General features: G+C 53.4%; 2 non-coding genes across 2 annotated transcripts; both read right to left on the reverse strand.

Moving 5' to 3' along the window:
- Positions 1-291: 291 nt before the first annotated feature.
- LOC115638437 lies at positions 292-484 on the reverse strand. Its single transcript, XR_003997440.1, has one exon. It is a non-coding gene; the product is annotated as a U2 spliceosomal RNA (small nuclear RNA).
- A 14,686-nt stretch (positions 485-15,170) lies between these two features.
- TRNAS-GGA lies at positions 15,171-15,243 on the reverse strand. Its single transcript has one exon. It is a non-coding gene; the product is annotated as a tRNA-Ser (tRNA).
- Positions 15,244-19,711: the final 4,468 nt, after the last annotated feature.

Raw genomic sequence — 19,711 nt, forward strand, 5'->3', positions numbered from 1 at the left:
GGAAAGAACGATCCAAACCATGCAATTAATGCTGGAAGGTGTACTAAGGAGAGCAGTTTAAGAACCAACACAGAATAGACTAAGAAAGCAGCTGTTTAACTGACCTGCAAACAACGAGAAAGTAACATTGCAAGAGCAGCCTTTCAACTCAGAGGCCTAATAATAAAATGTAACTAATAACTGACCAAAAATTTACAAATGACTTCAAAACCATACTCAGTACAAACCAAACGGGAACAGAGACAACACCACTTTTCTTCGCTGCTCTTCAGCCATGATATTCTCCCCATTGGGAGATCCACCGTTCCTAGAGGTTCAGTGCCACAATAACAGGGCGATGTGTGCACTGGGTGGAGGAATCTGCTACTCCATGTCCCTGTTCCAAAAATCAGTTTAATGGATAGTCCTGAGATAGAGGAAGCATCTGTTATTAAAGTGATAAGAACAGATTTAACATTTTGATTCCAGCCAATGTTAAAATGATCTAATATACAGGTTAATAAAAACATTTCTAGTCCTCTGCATAGAATGCTTAAATTATGCAAAAATAGCAAGTTTGGTTTAAAAAGTCATAAAAGACACGTCATCCTGAATCTGACACTTGGTGAACTCTAAGTCTAGAGCACACAACTGATTTGGGGGTTGTGCCCTGCTTCTTAACAGGCTGCCCTGAGGTTGCCACTCATAGTCACGAGCTACTCCAGACAGCTCGAGCCCTCTCATGGATCAGTAACTGGTTAGCAGATAAGAAAGAAAGAATAGGAATAGTCTGTTTTTGCAATGAAAAGGGGTAAATAGCAGGCTTCCAAAGTATGAGATGAGACTACAGACATTAGAGCTGGTTGGTTTAGACAAGAAATGACTAAGGAGAGATACCATACAGCACCAGTTCTCAACCAGGTATCTGCCAAAAGAAACCCTGGCTTGACCCACCTCTATAGGCCACCAAGCCTGCCTGCCTGGTTAGAAAGGAGAGTGGGGAGGAGAAAGGGCCCAACAAAAAATTGCACCATCACTGTAGAAGAGAGAGATCTTCCTCTGCCATCATCAGTAAGGATTGTATCACAGCCACTGACTCCCAGAACAGAAATAGCAAAAGTCCAACCAGAATTCTGCTTTCTTTTCACAACAAGAGATAACAACCTCACAAAACTGGGTAAAAACTCACAAATATCACTCTCCAAGAAACCCTTCAACTTAAAAAAAAAAGGAAGAAAATAGAGGAAACAAAGATTTTATAAAATCTGAAACAAACCCAAAAACTGCTGCAGAGTCACTGCCAGGGAAAACACACAATATGCTACAGGCAAAGTAACTACACTGACTGCTCACTAAGCCTCTCGCTTTTAGAGAAAATTTAATTGAACTAATTTAAATCCTGAGTGTGATCATTGGAACAAGGGACACTGGAAGTAAAACCAGCACCTTGACCAATGACTCGCTCTGCTGCACTCAATGCACCAGGGGTATGGAAATTGGAGTCCCTGGCCGGTCCCCAGGGCTCAAAGAAGTAATTTCTCAGGGACGGCAGGTGAGGGGGCAGAATTGCTCTCCTGAGAGAGTCCCGCTGATGCCCAGGCACATGGCAAAGGGAGCCAGGCTGAAAGTCAGAGGACAATCTCCCACTGCTGTGTTAGCAGGCTAAAAATCAGAGCAAACGCCCACACCTGGTAGGAATGAATGTTTGTTTGTGTGTGTTGTGGGGTGTCTCACCTTGGCTGAGTTCCTTCCTGCTGTCCCTGGTGTGTAAAGACAGAGGCAAGTTTGAATGTCTTTGAATTGTTGTTAGTGCTGAAGTTGTGGGCCCTAGGTTTAAGTGGCTACACCTGTGTCCTGGTACGGTTTGGTCCTGATGTGTAAAAGGCTGCTGTGTGTGGGGTGTTCTGCAGTGAGGTAGCAAAGGTTAGTTGCTAAGGTGGTGTATGCACCCTGAAAGTTGTGCACCCCAGCTCCAAGTCTCAGAGTCTAGAATTTGCATAAATCCACCCACTGAGCTGTGACTAAGAAATCCACCCTGCTAACTCTTAGAGGAAAACAGGCCAAAGAAAGTGTATACAAGCAATAGACCACAGCCCCAATGCTCTTTTTGGTTCCTTCCCACAGAACTTTCACTCCATAGCAGTCGAGTTCCTTGCTGTTTCTTGTCTAAGCGTTGCATGCATGTACTATACCGGACCCTGAGCTGATTGTGCTCAATACAGCCTGGCCTGTACCTGTCTCTGTGGTGCAATGGGTCAGTGTATTTGGCTGTTAACTGAAAGGATGGTGGTACAAGCCCACCCAGGGATGGGGGAAAGACTATGCTACTTCCTTACTTCCCTGAAAGCTGTTGGGAGCCTCAAAGGTCCTGTTTTGCTGCCTCAGTGCTTTCAGCTGGTGGCCCGAAGAGTGGGCTGTTTGCCATTCAGAAACCCATCTCCTGGCAGCCGTGCCGGAGGCTCAGGCTTAATCCTCAAGGTAGAGCGCAAAACCTTTTGCCGGGATCGTTTCACTCCCTTCCTGCCTCTGCCCAAGTAGCAAGGAAGAAGCGGACGAGACACGCTGGCTAAAAGATACCTCCCTCCCACTTCCCTGTACACTGCGCCTCATGCCTCGTCAGGAAAGTGCAGCCATGCTCCCCAAGCCTGAGTCATGTCTGCAGCCTGGCCCACACCGGCTGACAGCGCACAGAGCCATATGAGTCAATGGCAGATCGAGTCAGGAACCTCAGCTCTTTCCCCTGACAGCCACACAGACAGCACTGCCTGGCGTCCTGAGAGCCTCCCTCGTGTTCTCCCGCAGCAGCCGCCTGCCAGTGTGGGTGGGAAAAGGGGACCAGTGAGGCCTCATTGCAGGATAGGAGGCCCTCACCATGCCCAGGCCTGCCTTTTGCCTTCAGCCCAGGCAGCCAGAGAGCTCCCTGGCCTCGCCTCAGGCACCTCTTGCCTCATGGACCAGGCTCTTGGTGCTCTGCTGGTCACCGCCTCGCTTGAAGGCCCAGAAGAAAAAGAAACAAGTGCATGCATAGCAGAGGATGGCTTCGATCTATTGACTTCTGGGTTAGGGGCCCAGCATGCTTCCACTGCGCCACTCAACTGGCTTTTCAGCCTTGTTTGCCACCCAGCCACCACTATCAGGATTAGCACCTCACTAGCTCTCACGCTGGCAGGCAGCAGTGGGTCCTTCACTGCTGCCAAAGACGCAGAGCGACCGAAGGACCTGCTGCCACTGAAGACTCGGATGCTGCCCAGTGAGTACAAGCGTCACAGCCAATGGTGCCTTTTTTATGTCCTCTCCCCCACGTTAGGCCCCCAAATCCTCTGGGTGGCCTTGCTTTTAGGGAGCCTGTTCCGCTCCTGGTGGGACCACAAGACATCCCAGAGCAGAGAGGGTGGCCAGCAGAGTGGTGCCAGGGTAGCCTGGGACTCTTCTCCACCCTGCCTTTCCCTGACGATGAAGCCTGGCCCTAGCACTTCTTCTTTTAAATGCCATGTGCACAAGAGGAAGAGCATGGCAGCTGCAGGGACCAGAGTTGTGGACATCAGGTGAAGCAGTGAGAAACAACCATATGGTCAATCCACAGGACTCTCTAGCCAGATGTAAGTTCTAGGACCCCAACCTATAGCAGCTGGCCCATTGAACCAGCCAGACCAAAGACCTGTATCCAGTGGGCATCTGTCACCCAGCATGAGGGAGAAAAAACTTCACTCTAATTCATCATCAGAGAGGGACCAAGCACATTGAGCTCCAGGTCTTTGCAGCAAACCAACGTACGTGCAGAGGTCCCACTGAGTTTTGAACTCAGATTGCAGGATTCAGAGTCCTAAGCACTGCCCATTACACCACAGGACCAGCTGCTAATTTGCTTTTTAGACTCCTGTGACTCTTAGGTGGCTGGTTTGCACTCTGCACTTATTGCTTCCCACCAGTGGCTTCCTTTCGCGGGACTCTCTCTCCTCCTCCAGCGACTCTGGTCCTGCACTATCAGATTGGTGAAGTCCTGCCCTGAGTCCCAGCATCCATCTGCTTTGTCTCCATTCCCTGCAGTCAGCAAAAATGTCAGGGCAAGCTGCCCCTCCCTTCACTCGGTGCTCCCGCTCAAATCAGCCACTGCAGCCTCATCTCCTGGAACTCGGCCAGCTGTCACTTGATCTGGTAATACAGTCACACGCTGACTGGCTCCCCAATTTGGATGCCCTTGTGGAAATCTCACAGGTGACGCTGGGGAAAGGGGAGGAGTGGGGGCAGGGCCTGGGGAGGAAAGGGGGGATTTGTCCCAGACCCCCTACCCCTCTAGGGCTGGCTCTGAAAGGGAAGCACTGACTATCACAGTGACAATAAAACTGACCAGCCTTGCGCGGGAGACAGAGGGAGATCCGCACTCATCAGGTCTCTTCTCTCCCCCACGGTGAGCCAGACACTGCTCTCTCTTGACTCTCACTCTAGCAACTGGATGCCAAGGAGCCATTTCCCCACAGGAAGTGCATTGAGTGCCCCTGTGGTGCTGAGGGGACTGGTGCTGCTGCTGGCTCTGGGGTTGGCAGGGAGCTGATGTCTGCACACTCTCAGCTGCCAGGCTGGAGGAGGCACTTGGGACCTTACCAGGCTGCCTCAAGGAAGACGGGGGGTTGACAGAGCAATACAGATGCTCTCCAGAGCAGAGAGCAGCATCCGCCCATGCAGCCAGGCAGTGAGCATTTCCCACAGCGTGGAGCTGAGAGGATGGCAGCAGCTGCTGTTCCAGTTCCTCAGGGACAGGCCCTGTCAGCCAACAGCCACTTCTTACTCACCACAGCTAAGGGCGTCGGGTTTCTCCAGTGGGGGTGTGGAGCAGCCGTTCATTTTCCTGTTTGCACTCCTCTGTGGTGTGAAAATCGGGGAGGGGAGGCAGAAGCCCCACTTCCCTCCCAAAATGAAGCCCAGTGGAGGAAGCCAGGACAACAGGGTGGGGCGGCAAGTGGTGGCCTGACTCTCACAGCCAGGGTCTAGTCTAGCTCATAGTCCAGCTCAACTCCTCCCCCGCACCACTTGCCCCCAGTCCCCTTCTGCTACCAGGTCAACCCGGGAACTCAGGCAGGAACTGGGTGAGGCAGCAAGTCAAGCTGAGAAAGGCAGGCCAAAGTGAGTTTTGTCTTCATAGGCCACTCACAATGACGTTTTTTTTTGTGTGCAACTGCTGCAAAAACATCCCCGACAGAGAAGCAACAGGCCAAAACTTTCCCAGAGAGTTGCCAAAGTAGCTCAGTTATGAGAGTATTAGACTGAAGATCTAAAGGTCTCTGGTTCAATATCAGGCTTTAGCAGGCCCTTTCATTCCTCTTTGTGCAGTGGCAGCATGTTTTCTGGGAGCACAGCAGTGCCTGCAGTCCAGATGAGTTCCTGATCTTGTGCTCTGCAGTAGGAAAACATAGAATGGGCTTCTGCTCCTAGTTGGCCCACCTGACCTTTAAGGATGGGGGCTGTCTTTCCCAACATGGCAGGAAGTGTGTGAGGCAGGGTGGCCCTCAGGAATGGTGCCAGAGGGCTGCTGGGCAGGGATTAGGGATGAAAACTCCTCTATACAATTGAGCAATGGCAGTACCAGGGAAGGGGCATCTGTAAAAGTGGCCATGTGGAAGATGGCAGGGATTTGGGGGTCCAGGAGGAGGTGCTTAATGTTCAGTACCTTGGAGCAGCTGGACTTGGACATGGTGGGTGTTCAGGAAATGTACATTAACAACTCTAGAATAGCTCAATAGGCAGAGGGTGATGGGAAGAAGGGCTCATCTCTCTGGTCCTCCTGGCCAGGGAAGAAAGATGGGGTTGGAGTCTTGTTCTTCACATTCACAGTATAAGTACAGGAGGTTCTGGAGGGCATTACTGGTACATTTTGTGCTCTGTGACACTGGTTACTGTTATATTAGTATTTATGGTCCCCCAGTTAATGCATGAAAGAAAAGTTCTATGGAAGGAACTGGCTCCCTTCTTCTGGACCACGCGGTGTTTGGTGTTGGGGTGGGATTTCAATTGTTGCAGCTGGCCTGAGCACTGTCGGTCCTGTTTTCCTGACTATCAGAGGAAACTCGTCTATGATGAGCACTACCTGGCGCAGGTCTGTAATGAGGTTGGCTTAGAAGACATGTTTCTCCATAGTGGAGCCAGTGGAGGGCGGGTGGTAGCCTCCTATTCCTCTGACCCGAATTCACACTAGCCACAGAGGGGATACACCTTTCTGCGGGGACAGGCCAGGAGTTGCATTGTCTGGATTTACGTGAAGGAGAGCATGTTCACAGCCCAGTGCGGGGTGGTGCTAATGGACTGTTTGGATCACACAGCTCTCAATGTGGGCAATACCCTGACCCATTGCTGAGAATATTGGAAGCTGAACATCCAGAGCTTGCAAAATAAAGGAGCAGGGGGGTGAGGCCTGGCGGTGTTCGCAGAATGGGAAAGCATTAGAGAATTCTATGACAACCAGGGGGATTGGTAGGAGTCAGTGAGGCGGGAGGGAGGAGTTGGAGGCTTTGTTCTGGTGGTCTGACAAACACCACAACATTAAAGAAACCAATGGTGCCAAGTCCTGCAGTGGCACCTGTGGGATTTCCAGAAGCCCATCCAGGCTGCGGAGCCAGTCAGTGTGACTGTAGGACCGGATCAAGCGACAGCTGGCCGAGTTGCAAGAGATGAGTCTGCAGCTGGCCGATATGAGTGGGATCACCAAGTGAAGGGAGGGGCAGCCTCCCCTGACATTTTTGCAGACTGCAGGGAATGGAGACAAAGGGGGATGCTAGGACTCAGGGCAGAACCCCACCGATCTGATAGTGCAGGACAACAGTTGCTGGAGGAGGAGAGAGAGTCCCGCGAGAGGAAGCCGCTGGTGGGAAGCAATAAGTGCAGAGTGGAAGCCAGGCAGCCGAGAGGCATAGAGGTCTAGAAACTAAAACAGCAGCAGGTTCCATGGTATAATGGGCAGCACTCAGGACTTTGGATCCTGCAACCTGAGTTCAAGTCTTAGTGAGATCTCTGGGAGATATGTTGGTTCGCTGCAAAACCTTAGAGCTCAACATGCTTGCATAGCCTCTTGCTGGCTGAACTCCTCCTCCTGGATCACTGATGCCTCTTGGTCTTTGGTCCAACTGGCTGGTATAGGGTGGAGTCCTAGAACTTAACAGTCTGGTTAGAGATTCCTGCGGGTTGACCTGATTGTTGGGTTTCTTGCTGCTTCACCTGATGTCCACAACTTTGGTCCCTGTAGCTGCAGCTCTTCCTCTTGCTCTCATGGCATTTAAAGGAAGGAGTGTCAGGGCCAGGCTTCCCAGGCTGAAGCCCAGCACACCTCTCCTCCTCTGGGCACCTAGAGCAGAGGCTGCAGGTGCTGACAGCTCCAAGGGAAGGCTTAAAAGCCACACAACAACCGAGGTCTGGGCAAGAGGAGGGCAGGACCATGCCTATGTGTGGCCTTCAGACAGGCACAAAAACACTCAGCCAGCCTGCTCCCAACCATGTCAAACACCCACTGAAGGCCATCTGCAGATGCTCTGTGGCCATTATCAGAAATGGTAGAAAGCAGGGCCAATCCCCCTGGTGAGGCCTCCTACCGTTCCCACTCAAGGTGCTCACTTTTGCAGTGGGGCAGGAGATTTTACCCCAAGAGGCTTTTCCCCAGCTGGCGAGAAGCAGAGAAACACCCAGGCTCCCAAGGCGCTATGTAGCGACCCCCTCAAGCACAGGGACAGGCTCACATTTGGAAGAGGGAAACTGCTCTTCTCACTGGCCTAGGCAGCTGCCCATTTTCTTTGGCAAGTCAGGAAGGGCAAAGGCTAGATTGGAAGCAACTGGGGCTCCTGCCCCAGCCTTTGTGACGCCCATCCCCCAACTCCTTCCCGGGGCTCTAGCTGCAGCCAGAGCATTGGCCTGAGCAGCCCAGAAGAGGTTCCAGCCCTAAAGGAGCAGGACTTTCAGCACAACAGTAAAACTGCACAAGCACAACCACAAAGGTACTCTAACTCTCAATCACCAGATCCAAAGTCCTTTAGGTCACATAGAAAAAGGCCCTCCAAGCACTTCTTTGGAAAAGGCAGACACTGATGCATTAAACGAAGTGGGGATTCATCCACCAAAGCTCATGCTCCAATACTAACTATGCTGTTAGTCTATAAGGTGCCACACGACTCTTTGCTGCTTTTGCAGACACTGTGTTTCTCAGGTGGCTACTGAGGGGGGCTGAGACTGTCTGGGCACAAGAAGTCGAGTTCCCAGTGAGATGTGAGACTTAATTCTCTGGAGCTGGGTGCAGGGCTTTGGCAAACAAAAATAAGACTAACATGCCTTGCCTGGCTGTTACTTGCAAGTTTGAAACATGAGAGACTGATTCAGAAAGATTTGCAGAGGCTGGATGGACATCTGGTCCCTCTTAGTCCCAAGAGTGAACAACCCCCAAAACAAAGAGCACAAACAGAAGACTTCCCCCCCACCAAGATCTGAAAGTATCTTGTCCCTTTATTGGTCCTCTGGTCAGGTGTCAGCCAGGTTTACTGAGCTTCTTAACCCTTTACAAGTAAAAGAGGCATTAACCCTTAACTATCTGTTTATGACAGGGTGCTGGCTACTTCCTGCGAGAAGTGGAGTGATCTGGCCCCAGCCTGCTCTACTCCCCTGGTCCCAGGCTAGTGTTGATGCTGTCTGGATTTGTGCGGGTGTTTGTGTATATTAGCAATTGTGTGTGTGTGTGTGGCTGGATTCATGCATATGTTTGCAGTTGTGTGTGTGTGTGTGTGTGTGTGTGTGTGTGTGTGTGTGTGTGTGTGCTCTGCTGCCTTCTGCTGGCGTGACAACCATTTCTCCGTATGTTACAGCCCCCATACCATCAACCCCGGTGGTGATTTCATCTTAAAAGGGCTGGCTGGCCTGACCCTTCTCTCCTTTGTGGAGTGTGACAGGGGCTGCAGCTCACACCCTGTGGGGCAGGAGTGCCAAGGTGTGGGGTGCTGGGCTCCAATGCACATGGAGAGCAGCTCAGGTGAGGCGGGGCAAGGCGTGTGGTGTCTGTTCTGCATTGCCTGGTGCTGGGCCATTGCACAATCCCCAGCCACGCCACACAGCGTGCCCCAAGAGGGAATGGGGGCCAAGCAGATGATCCAGCATGAGGGGGTCATTCTCATTGTTAGCTGTCCAGTGGCAGTGAATTCAACAGGCCTTGGCATATGTTGTGTGGGGTGGGAGGACCTTGTATTTGGAGCAGTGGGAGTGAACTGAGTGCAGTTGCATCTCTGAGCACAATTGTGAATGTTATGGTGTGTGTGGGGGAGTGAGTGTGAGTGTGGCTGGGGGTGTGATTGTTGTCTCTATGGGGGTTGGGCTAGCATGTCCCTCTGGGTGTGTTGTGTGTCAGTGTTCTTGGGATTGTGTGAGTCCCGTTGTGTGTTTGTGTGTCACTTGCTGCAGAATACAAAATCCTGCAAAGCCATTTCCTATTCATTAGCCCAGCAACACACTGATATCAGCAGTGTCACAGACGCACACACACACACAGAGTAGGGCTCAGCCCCACCAGCAGAGGGAAGCAGGGGGACTCACGTCTCCCCTGGGCCAGCTTGGACAATTTCCCATCACGACCCAGCACAGTGCTTGTGCCTCTACACTGGGGTGAGCAGGTGGGGGGGGGGGGCAGATGTGCTGGATCTGTAAAAGCAGCAGAGTCCTGTGGCACCTTATAGACCAACAGACGTATTGGAGCATGAACTTTTGTGGGTGAATACCCACTTCGTCGGCTAGATTCAGATGGAAGCACTTTGGGAAAATCAGTCAAGGCCCTTAGCAGAGCTGGGACACAGACCCAGTGACCCCTGTGCCACCCTGGGAGGGCAGCGGAGTTTAGGGGTCAGAGCAGGGAGAGGGCTGGGCACAAGGTCCCTGGGTTCTATCCTTGGCTCTGGAAGTGGAGGGGGTCTAGAGCAGGGGGACTGGGATCTAGGACTCCTGGGTTCCATAGAGGAGACTGTTTTTCCCTGTGCTTCCCTCCCTAGAGATCCCAGCCCAGCCCCCTAGTGGAAACTGAGCACAAGTAGGGGGACTTGTTCTTCCACTTTGGAGTTATGATTCAAACACCTCCCCCAGGGACTGTGACATCACAGAATCTGCCCCCCCAAGCACAGAGAAAACTAGTGGGGTTAGGAGGGTTCTAGCTACAGACACCCCTTGTCATTACAAGAAGCCCCCAAACCTACTTGCACCCACAAAACACCCTCTCAGGGTATACATCCCCTGCTAGGACAGGACTTCTTGCTCCCACCACTATTCTTACCCCTCGAACTGCTCCCAGCCAGGCACCACACCCCATTCACACACCTTTTGTCACTATGTAGCTCAGTGGCAATCACTGCCCCGAAGTGACTCCGTTGCAGGCACTCCCCACATGAACTCCCCACACCGGATTCTGTCCACACACAGAGAATTTTCTATGCCCGGCTCCTTCGGTTCATCTCGCTGCTCTCCGTACTGCCACCAGACACTGCTCATCTGCATAACCCCGCCCATAGACACGTGACACCTTCTGTCCTGCTGGTTTCAAGGGAGTAAGTTGCCCTCGGAGAGTGAGCAGGTCACAGCAGGTCACAGACCCAGTGCACGTCACAGCCCCAGCCAGGGCCGGCACCAGCTCAGCAAGCAGGTGCTTGAGGCGGCCAAGGGGAAGTGGTGGCATGTTGGGCTCTTCGGCAGCAATTCTGCGGCGGGTCCCTCTGTCCCTCTCGGAGGGAAGGACCTGCCACTGAATTGCCACCGAAGAAAAAGGCAGCACAGTGGAGCTGCCGCCGATTGTGATTGTGGGTTGTTTTTTTTTCCCGGCTGCTTGGGGCAGCAAAAAACCTTGAGCCAGCCCTGGTCCCAGCACACATCATAGCACATCACAGCCTGGGGCAGGGAGATATTGGGGGAGGGGATGGGGGAAGGGAGAGACTCAGCCCCATAGACCCATAGGGGAAGGGGATATTGGGGTCAGGAGGAGAGGAGAGAGGGTTGGTAGAGACCCAGCCTGGGCTTCAGGGGAAATGGGGTGGGGTGAGGGAGCTGGGAGACAGAAGAGACACGTGTGGAGTGGTGAAATGTTGGTCCAGGGAAACTGAGTCACTCCCAGGACATGCTGTGCAGGGGGGAGCACAGGGGCAGGGAGAGAGACCCAGCCCCACAGAGCCCAAGAGGGATATTGGGGGCAGGGGATGGGATGAAGGGGTGAGAGACCCAGGCCCATAGATCTCCCCTGGCTCCCAAGTTTGGGGGGAGAGGGGAACCGCCCCACAGCACTTGCCAGTGGCGTGACTGGGAGCCAGGGGAGTGGACTAGGCTGAGGCTGGGTCACTCCACTTACGATGCAGTGAGTGCAGGGGCGGGGGCCTTAGGGAAGAGCCGGCCAGTCCCCCCTGCAGCAGCTCCCCACCCCAGCTCACCTCTGCTCCGCCTTCTCCCTTGAGCATACCGGCGCCGCTCCACTTCTCCCGCCTCCCAGGCTTGCGGTGCCAATCAGCTGTTAAGTGCGGCAAATCTGGGAGGGGAGGAGAATTAGAGCGGGGGTGGTGTGCTCAGGGGAGAAGACGGAGCAGAGGTGAGCTGGGACAGGGAGCGGTTCCCCTGCACGCCCCCCATTACTTGCTGCTGGCAGCCCTCCCCTGCACCCCCCCAACTCCCTGCCCGAGATCACTTCCACTCCACTGGCTCCCCTGAGTGCGCTGTTTGGTGCCCCCAACCACTTGGCACCCTAGGCCACCGACTAGTTCGCCTAGTGGTTGCACCGGCCCTGGATACTGCCTATCAGCAGGATTTCTCCTCCTCCTCCTCAGTGAGATTAAATCTCCGCACCTTGACAGCCGGTCCATCCGCTGCACCACAATGCCCCATGCCTGAGCCTCCCTGCCAAAGCCCTGCACCCGGCTCCAGAGAATTAAGTCTCACATCTCACTGAGAACTTGACTTCTTGTGCCCAGAGAGTCTAGGCCCCCCTCAGTAGCTGATCTGAGAAACACAGTGTCTGCAAAAGCAGCAAAGAGTCGTGTGGCACCTTATAGGCTAACAGCATTGTTAGTATTGGAGCATAAGCTTTGGTGGGTGAATCCCCACTTCGTTTGATGCATCAGTGTCTGCCTTTTCCAAAGAAGTGCTTGGAGGGCCTTTTCATATGTGGCCTAAGGAATATTGGATCAGGCGATAGAGAGTTCGAGTCCCTTTGTGGTTGTGCTTGTGCAGTTTTACTGTTGTGCTGAATGTCCTGCTCCCTTCAGGGCTGGAACCTCTTCTGGGCTGCTCAGGCCAATGCTCTGGCTGCAGTTAGAGCCCCGGGAAGGAGTTGAAGGATGGACATCACAAAGGCTGGGGCAGGAGCCCCAGCTGCTTCCAATCTAGCCTTTGCCCTTCCTGACTTGCCAAATAAAATGGGCTGCTGCCCGGGCCAGCGTGTGGAGCAGTTTCCCTCTTCCAAATGTGCGCCAGTCCCTGTGCTTGAGGGGGTCGTTACATAGCGCCTTGGGAGCCTGGGTGTTTCTCTGTTTCTCGCCAGCTGGGAAAAAGCCTCTTGGGGTAAAATCTCCTGCCCCACTGCAAAAGTGAGCACCTTGAGTGGGAGCAGTAAGAGGCTTCAGCAGGGGGGCTGGCCCTGCTTTCTACCATTTCTGATAATGGCCACAGAGCATCTGTGGATGGCCTTCAGTGGGTGTTTGCAGGGAGTGCATGGCAGGGAGCAGGCTGGCTGAGTGTTTTTGTGCCTGTCTGAAGACCATTCATAGGCATGGTCCTGCCCTCTTCTTCCCCTGACCTCAGTTGTTCTGTGGCTTTTAAACCTTCTTTTGGAGCCCTCAGCACCAACCGCCTCTACTCTAGGGGTCCAGAGGAGGAGAGGTGTGCTGGGCTCCAGCCTGGGAACCCTGGCCCTGGCACTCCTTCCTTTAAATGTTATGTGGGCAAGAAGAAGAGCTGCAGCTACAGGGACTAAAGTTGTGGACATCAGGTGAAGCAGCAAGAAACCCAACAATCAGGTCAACCCGCAGGACTCTCTAACCAGATAGTTAAGTTCTAGGACCCCACCCTATAGCGGCCAGCTGGACCAAAGACCTATCTGCAATGGGCATCAGTGACCCAGGAGGAGAAGAAAAAAAAAGCTTCAGTTCACCCAGGTAGAGGGTAACCATACACATTGAGCTCCAAGTCTTTGTGGCAAACCACAATATCTCCAGGAGTCCCACTGAGATTTGAACTGAGATTCCAGGATTCAAAGTCTTGTGGGTTGCTCATTACACCATGGAACCTGCTGCTGTTTTCTTTTCTAGACCCCATGTGACTCTTGGCTGGCTGGTTTGCACTCTGCACTTACTGCTTCCAACCAGCGGCTTCCTCTCACAAGACTCTCTCTCTCCTCCTGCAGCGACTGTGGTCCTGCACTATGGGATCTGTGGGTCCTGCCCTGAGTCCCCACATCCCCCTGCTTGGTCTCCATTCCCTGCAGGCTGCAAAAATGTCGGGGGAGGCGGCTCCTCCCTTCACTCGGTGCTCCCGCTCATATTGGCCAGCTGCAGCCTCATCTCCTGGAACTTGGGCAGCTGTCACTTGATCCGGTCATACATTCACAGGCTGACTGGTTTCCCAGCCTGGATGCTCTTGTGGAAATCTCACAGGCGACACTGCAGGATATGGCATCGTTGGTTTTTTTGATGTTGCGGTGTTTGCCTGATCGCTGGAACAAAGCTGCCAACTCCTCCCTCACCGACTCCCGTCAATCCCCTGGTTGCCATAGAACCCTCTGATGCTTTCCTGTTCTGCCAACACTGCCAGGGCTCACCCCCCTGCTCTTTTATCTTGCAAGCTCTAGATGTTCAGCTTCCAATGTCCTCTGCCCTGGGTCAGGGACAGGGGCTGCTCCAGGCACCACCGCAGCAAGTGCGTGCCTGGGACGGCAAGCTGCGGGGGGCTGCCTGCCAGTCACTGTGAGGGTGGCAGGAGGTCCTCTGGTAATGCGGATTAGGTGACATGCCTGCAGGAGGTCCTCTGGTAATGTGGATTAGGTGACATGCCTGCAGGAGCTCTGCCAGTCCCGCAGCTTCCGTGGCAATTCGGCAGCAGGTACGCCGAAGGTGCGGGACCGGCAGACCTCCTGCAGACATGCCACCGAATCTGCGTTACCAGAGGACCTCCCACAGGCATCCGCCGAAGGCTGCCTGACTGCCATGCTTGGGCGGCAAAATACATAGAGCCGCCCCTGGTCAGGGAATTGCCCACATTGAGCACACTGAGAGCTGCGTGATCCGAACAGTCCAAAGGCACCACCCTGCACTGGGTTGTCGACGTGCTCTCCTTCATGTAAATCCGTTCAATGCAACTCCTGGCCTGTCCCCGCAGAAAGCTGAACCCCCTTTGGGGCTGGTGTGAGCTCCTCTAAGCCGACCTCACTATAAAAACGTTTCCTCTAACAGTCAGGAAAACAGGACCAGCAGTCCACAGGCCAGCTGACACAATTAAAATCCTCTCAACACCAAACAGTTCAGAGGAAGGGAGCCAGTTTCTTCCATTCATGCCTTAACTGGGGACCATACACACTAATATAGCCATAACCAGTGCTACAGAGCACAAAGCCCACCAATAATGCCTTCCCTGGTCAGAGCTCCACCACCTTCTGTACTCACACCGTGCCTGTGAAGAACAAACCCATGGTTCTTCCCTGGCCTGGATGGACCAGAGAGATGGGCCCTCCTTCCACTCCCCTCTTCCTATCAATCTACCCTAAACTCATGAATATGCATTTTCTGAATACCCACGCTGTCCAAGTCCAGCTTCCCTAAGGCACTGAACATCAAGTGCCTCCTCCTTGGCCCCCAAATCCCTTCTATACAGCTGTTTTCACAGATGCCCCTTCCAGGGCACTTCCTTGCTAAGATGCACAAAGGAGTTTTCATCCCCCATCCCGGCCTGTCACTGCCCAGCAGCCCTCTGGCACCATTCCTGGGGGCCACCCTGTCTCACTTTCTTCCTGCCATATTGGGTGCACCAACGACTCATGTAGGAGAGACAGCTCCTGTCCCTCATTGTTGAAGGTCAGGCCAGGCAACTAGGGGCAGAAGCCCACAGTATCTTTTCCTACTGCAGAGCCCAAGCTCAGGGACTCACCTTGGGTGCAGGCACTGCTGTGCTCCCAGAGAGCAAGCCATCCCTGCACAAAGAGAGAGGAAAGGACCTGCCAAAGCCTGGGATTGAACCAGGGACCTTTACATCTCCAGTCTAATGCACTCGCAGCTGAGCTACTTTGGCAGCTGCATGGGATTACTTTGGCTTGTTGCTTCTCTGTCGGGATGTTTTTGCAGCAGTTGCACACAAAAAGGACGTCATTGTCAGCGGCCCATGAAGACAAGTCTCACTTTGGCCTGCTTTGATCAGTTTGACTTGCTGCCTCACCCAGTTCCTGCCCTAGTGCCTGGGTTGACCTGGTGGTGGAAGGGGACTGGGGGCCAGTGGCGTGGGGAGGAAGTTGAGCTGGACCCTGAGCTAGACTAGACCCTGGCAGTGAGAATCTGGTCACCATTTGCAGCCCCACTCTGTTGTCTTGGCTTCCCCCACTGGACGTCATTTTGGGAGGGAAGTGGGGCTTCTGCCTCTCCTTCTCGATTTTCACATGGCAGAGGAGTGCGAACAGGAAAATGAATGCATGCTCCACACTCCCAGCGGAGGAACCTGATGCCCTTAGTTGTGGTGAGTAAGAAGTGTCTGTTGGCTGAGAGGGCCTGTCCCCGGGGAGCTGGAACAGCAGCTGCTGCATTCTCCTCAGCTCCAAGCTGTGGGAAATGCTCATTGCCTGGCTGCACGGGCGGCTGCTGCTCCGTGCTCTGGAGAGCGTCTGTTATGCTCTGTCAACCTGCCCCCTGTTGGGTAAGAAAGGGGCAGCACAGGACTCTGGGCCGTGTCTCCCCAGCCCCTCGCTCCCACACACTGGCGAGTTGGGTAACTGGTGAGGGATTGCACAAGAGAGAGTCAGAGACAGCGAGAGAACCCAGGAGTCCTTTTCCCCCCCCGGCATACACTCTAACCACTGGACCACACTCCCCTCCCAGGGCTGGAGATAGAACCCAGGAATTCTGCCCACCAACCCACCCCCTCCGCTCTGACCACTGAACCCCACATTCCCCTTTTAGATTTTAGGCTCGCTGCCTCTTCTCTCCACCCATCCCACCTGTCCATCCCTTTGCTGCAGGTTTCTGGGGTGTCACCCCTGCTCTGCACTCCCCCAGTGCAGCCCAAGACTTTTCCTCCCCCCAACCATATATCCTCTCCCCCTCTTGCTGGATCATCTGCTTGGCCCCCTTCCTGCTCTCAGGGCACGCTGTGCGGTGTGGCTGGGGATTGTGCAATGGCCCAGCACCAGGCAATGCAGAACGGACACCACAGGCTCTGCCTCGCCTCACCTGAGCTGCTTGCCAGGTGCAACGGAGCCCAGCGCCCGGCACCTGGGCACTCCTGCCCCACAGGGGGTGAGCTTCAGCCCCTGCCACGCTCCACAGAGGGGAGAATGGTCAGGCCAGCCAGCCCTTGTAAGATGGGGAAATCACCACTGGGGCTGATGGTATGGTGGCTGTGACATACAGAGAAACAATTGTTGAGCCAGCAGAGCATGCACACACACACACACACACACAAACACACACACACAATTGCAAACATACACAAACACCCGCACAAATCCAGCCAACATCAACACAACTGCTAACAGATGCAAACACGTGCACGAATCCAGCCACATGAACACATACACTTGCAGAGCTACAAACACAACCCCCACAGCTGAAATAATACCCTCCCCACACAAAACCCATACAGAAAACCACACAAACACATACAGAAATCCATCCATCCATCCCCCCGTTCCCCATACACACACCCATCCCCCTTCTGTGCACAACCTTGGGTCACTGTGACACTGAATACTTCAATTGGATGGGGGACCCAGCACCATGGTTATTCCCTGCCCCCCAGGACTTCCAGGGGGTGGATTGGGGGCACAGGCAGCACAATCCAGTGCCAGCCAAGGGGAGATTAGAGGTGGGGACGGGGGCTGTGGTTTCTGCACCACCCGGTTCCTGGCACAGGCTCTTTCGAGGATTTACTTTTCTTGGTAATTTTCACCCCATCACCACTTCCTGTCCAGTCCCCTCCTGTTGTGCTAGATGGTTTGGGGGGGGGGGGATGGGAAGAACCCAGGAGTCTTGGCTCCCAGCCCCACCTGTGCTAACATACAAGACTCCACACTCACCCCAGCGCTGGGACTGGAACCTAGGTGTCCTGACAGCCATCTTCCTTTCCTCTAACCACTAGACCCCACTCCCGCCCTTTTGGGGAGCCAGGGCTCCTGGGTTCTGTCTCTAAGACTGGGAGCAGAGTGGGGTCTAGTGGTTAGAGCAGGAGGAGCCAGGACTCCTGGGTCTTATTTTCAGTGCTGTTGTGTGACACTGGGCTTCTGTTTCTCCTCCCACTTTTTGGGTATGGAGCCTGTAAACTCTCTGGAGCATGGCCTGTCTCTTGCTGTGTCTGGGCAGTGCCTGACCCATTGGGGCCCTGATCTCAGCTGGGGCAGGGACTGTCTCTGTGTCTGTGGAGTCCCCAGCACAAAGGGGGCCTTGATTCTGTCCTGGTCTCTGTAGATGCTGCTGTTGTGCAGATAAATAGTTGTGATACTAAAAGGCATGGCAGTGCGTGAGTGCACCATCATTGCCATGCAAGGGCTAAATGTGATTCTTATCCCTGTGACCTCCCATGCACCCTTCCCCGCAGCTGCCCGATTCTGCACCCTGAGCCCCTTGTGCCACTGCCCTTGTCAACGGCAGTGCTGAAAGCCATCCAGCCCTAGCACCAAAAGAAGAAGATAGGGGGGAGGAGCTTTGCAAAAATTGGTCACACAATAGGAAACCAGCCCCAGCAGTCTGTGACTTCACATTCCAAAATTAGATCTACGCGCCCACACACACACACACACACACGCACACGCACACACAGAGCCCCCTGTGCCAATGCACCACCTCACCTCGTCCAGGGAGGTCTAGGAGGGGAGCTTTGTGTGGGAGCGGGGATGGACGGCATCATTAAGGTAGGTTCTGGAGATAGTCCTCCAGTTGTGGGCATCTCAGCTCCAGCTGGCACTGGGCTCACACTGGGCTGCGTTCAGTTCCTCTCTCTGTTGTGCACTCCGGCTCCACAAACGCCCCCTGTCATAATATAATTCCCAATTCTGAACCTTAGCATCCAAAATATGGGTACTAGCATGAATTCCCCTAAGCTTAATTACCAGCTTAGATCCTGTAGTGCTGCCACCAATCAGGACTTAGAGTAGAGTGCCTGATAAACTCTGGTCTCCCCCAAAACCTTCCCTGGGGACCCCAAGACCCAAATTCTTTGAGTCTCACAACAAAAGGGAATAAACCATTTCCCTTCCCCCTCCTTTCTTCCTCCCAGCCCCCTCCTTTCTTCCTCCCAGCTCCCTCCTGGGTACGCTAGGAGATCACCATGATTCAAACTCCTTGAATCACCACACAGAGAGGAATGATACCTTCCCCCTCCTCTTTTCCCTCCCCCCCCGCTCTCTTTCCCTTCTCCCCACCAATTCCCTGGTGTGTACAGACTCAGTTCCTTTGAGCCTTAACTAGGAGAAAAAAATCAGACAGGTCTTAAAGCAAAGCTTTTAATAAAAAGAAAGAAAAAAGGTAAAAGTTTATCTCTGCAATTTAGATGGTAAAAAGTTACAGGGTCTGTCAGCTTATAGAAACTAGAAAGAAGCCTCCCCCTCAGCAAAATACAATTTAAAATACTTCCAGCAAACTACACATTTGCAAATAAAGGAAAACAAATAAAAAGACTATACCACCTTTCTACCTTTGTACTCACAAAATTGGAATAGAAGATTAGAGAGCCTATAGGTACGTGTGGTCACTCTCAGAGCCCAGAGAGAACAAAGCAAAACCCAAAAAAACCAAACAAAGGCTTCCCTCCACCGAGATTTGAAAGTATCTTGTCTCCTGATTGGTCCCCTGATCAGGTGTTTATTTCCCTGTTTGTTAACCCTTTACAGGTAAAAGAGACATTAACCCTTAACTATCTGTATTTGACATCCCCGCCCCCTGCTCTTTCCTTCTGGTACAAAAAATATCCTCTTCCTTTGCCCCAGAGAGAGACACCCACAGTGATGCTCAGCATGCCTTCCCCCCACCTTCCCCCCATTCCCAGGAGCGTTTGGGAAGGGGGTCAGGATTGGGGAGAGCCCGCATCCCGAGGGGAGGGTATGCAGGGCCAATGAGGGGTAGGAGGGGAAGCCGGTACAAATTACCGGGGCCCAGCTGTCCAGAAGGGGTCCTGGGACCTGGCTTCCCTGGCTTTATTGGCCCTGTTTAGCTGCTCCGCCCTTGCTGGGGGTCCCCTAAAAATTTTTTCACTAGGACCTGAACCGACTCTTGGAGGCCCTGAGGGTATGGAGGGGTTTGCCCACTCCACAGAGCATGGGGCTGCCAATAGGCACCTATGCATGGTCCCCCTCACGCAGGGCCAGGATGGAAATGGGGGGCCTGTGCCCCCAACATGGTAACTCTGGTGTGCAACCTTGCTTAACAGGTCAGTCTGTCCTTTCTCTGACTGTCCCATTCCAGCTTCAACTAGCACTTGTGGTTCATTCATTCTTTTTCATTCCTTTCCTTCTCTAGATTGTTTGTTTTTGCCTTTTTTCCCCTCTACCTTTCATGCT

Source organism: Gopherus evgoodei, chromosome 21, assembly GCF_007399415.2.
Source record: "Gopherus evgoodei ecotype Sinaloan lineage chromosome 21, rGopEvg1_v1.p, whole genome shotgun sequence".
NCBI lineage: Eukaryota > Metazoa > Chordata > Testudines > Testudinidae > Gopherus > Gopherus evgoodei.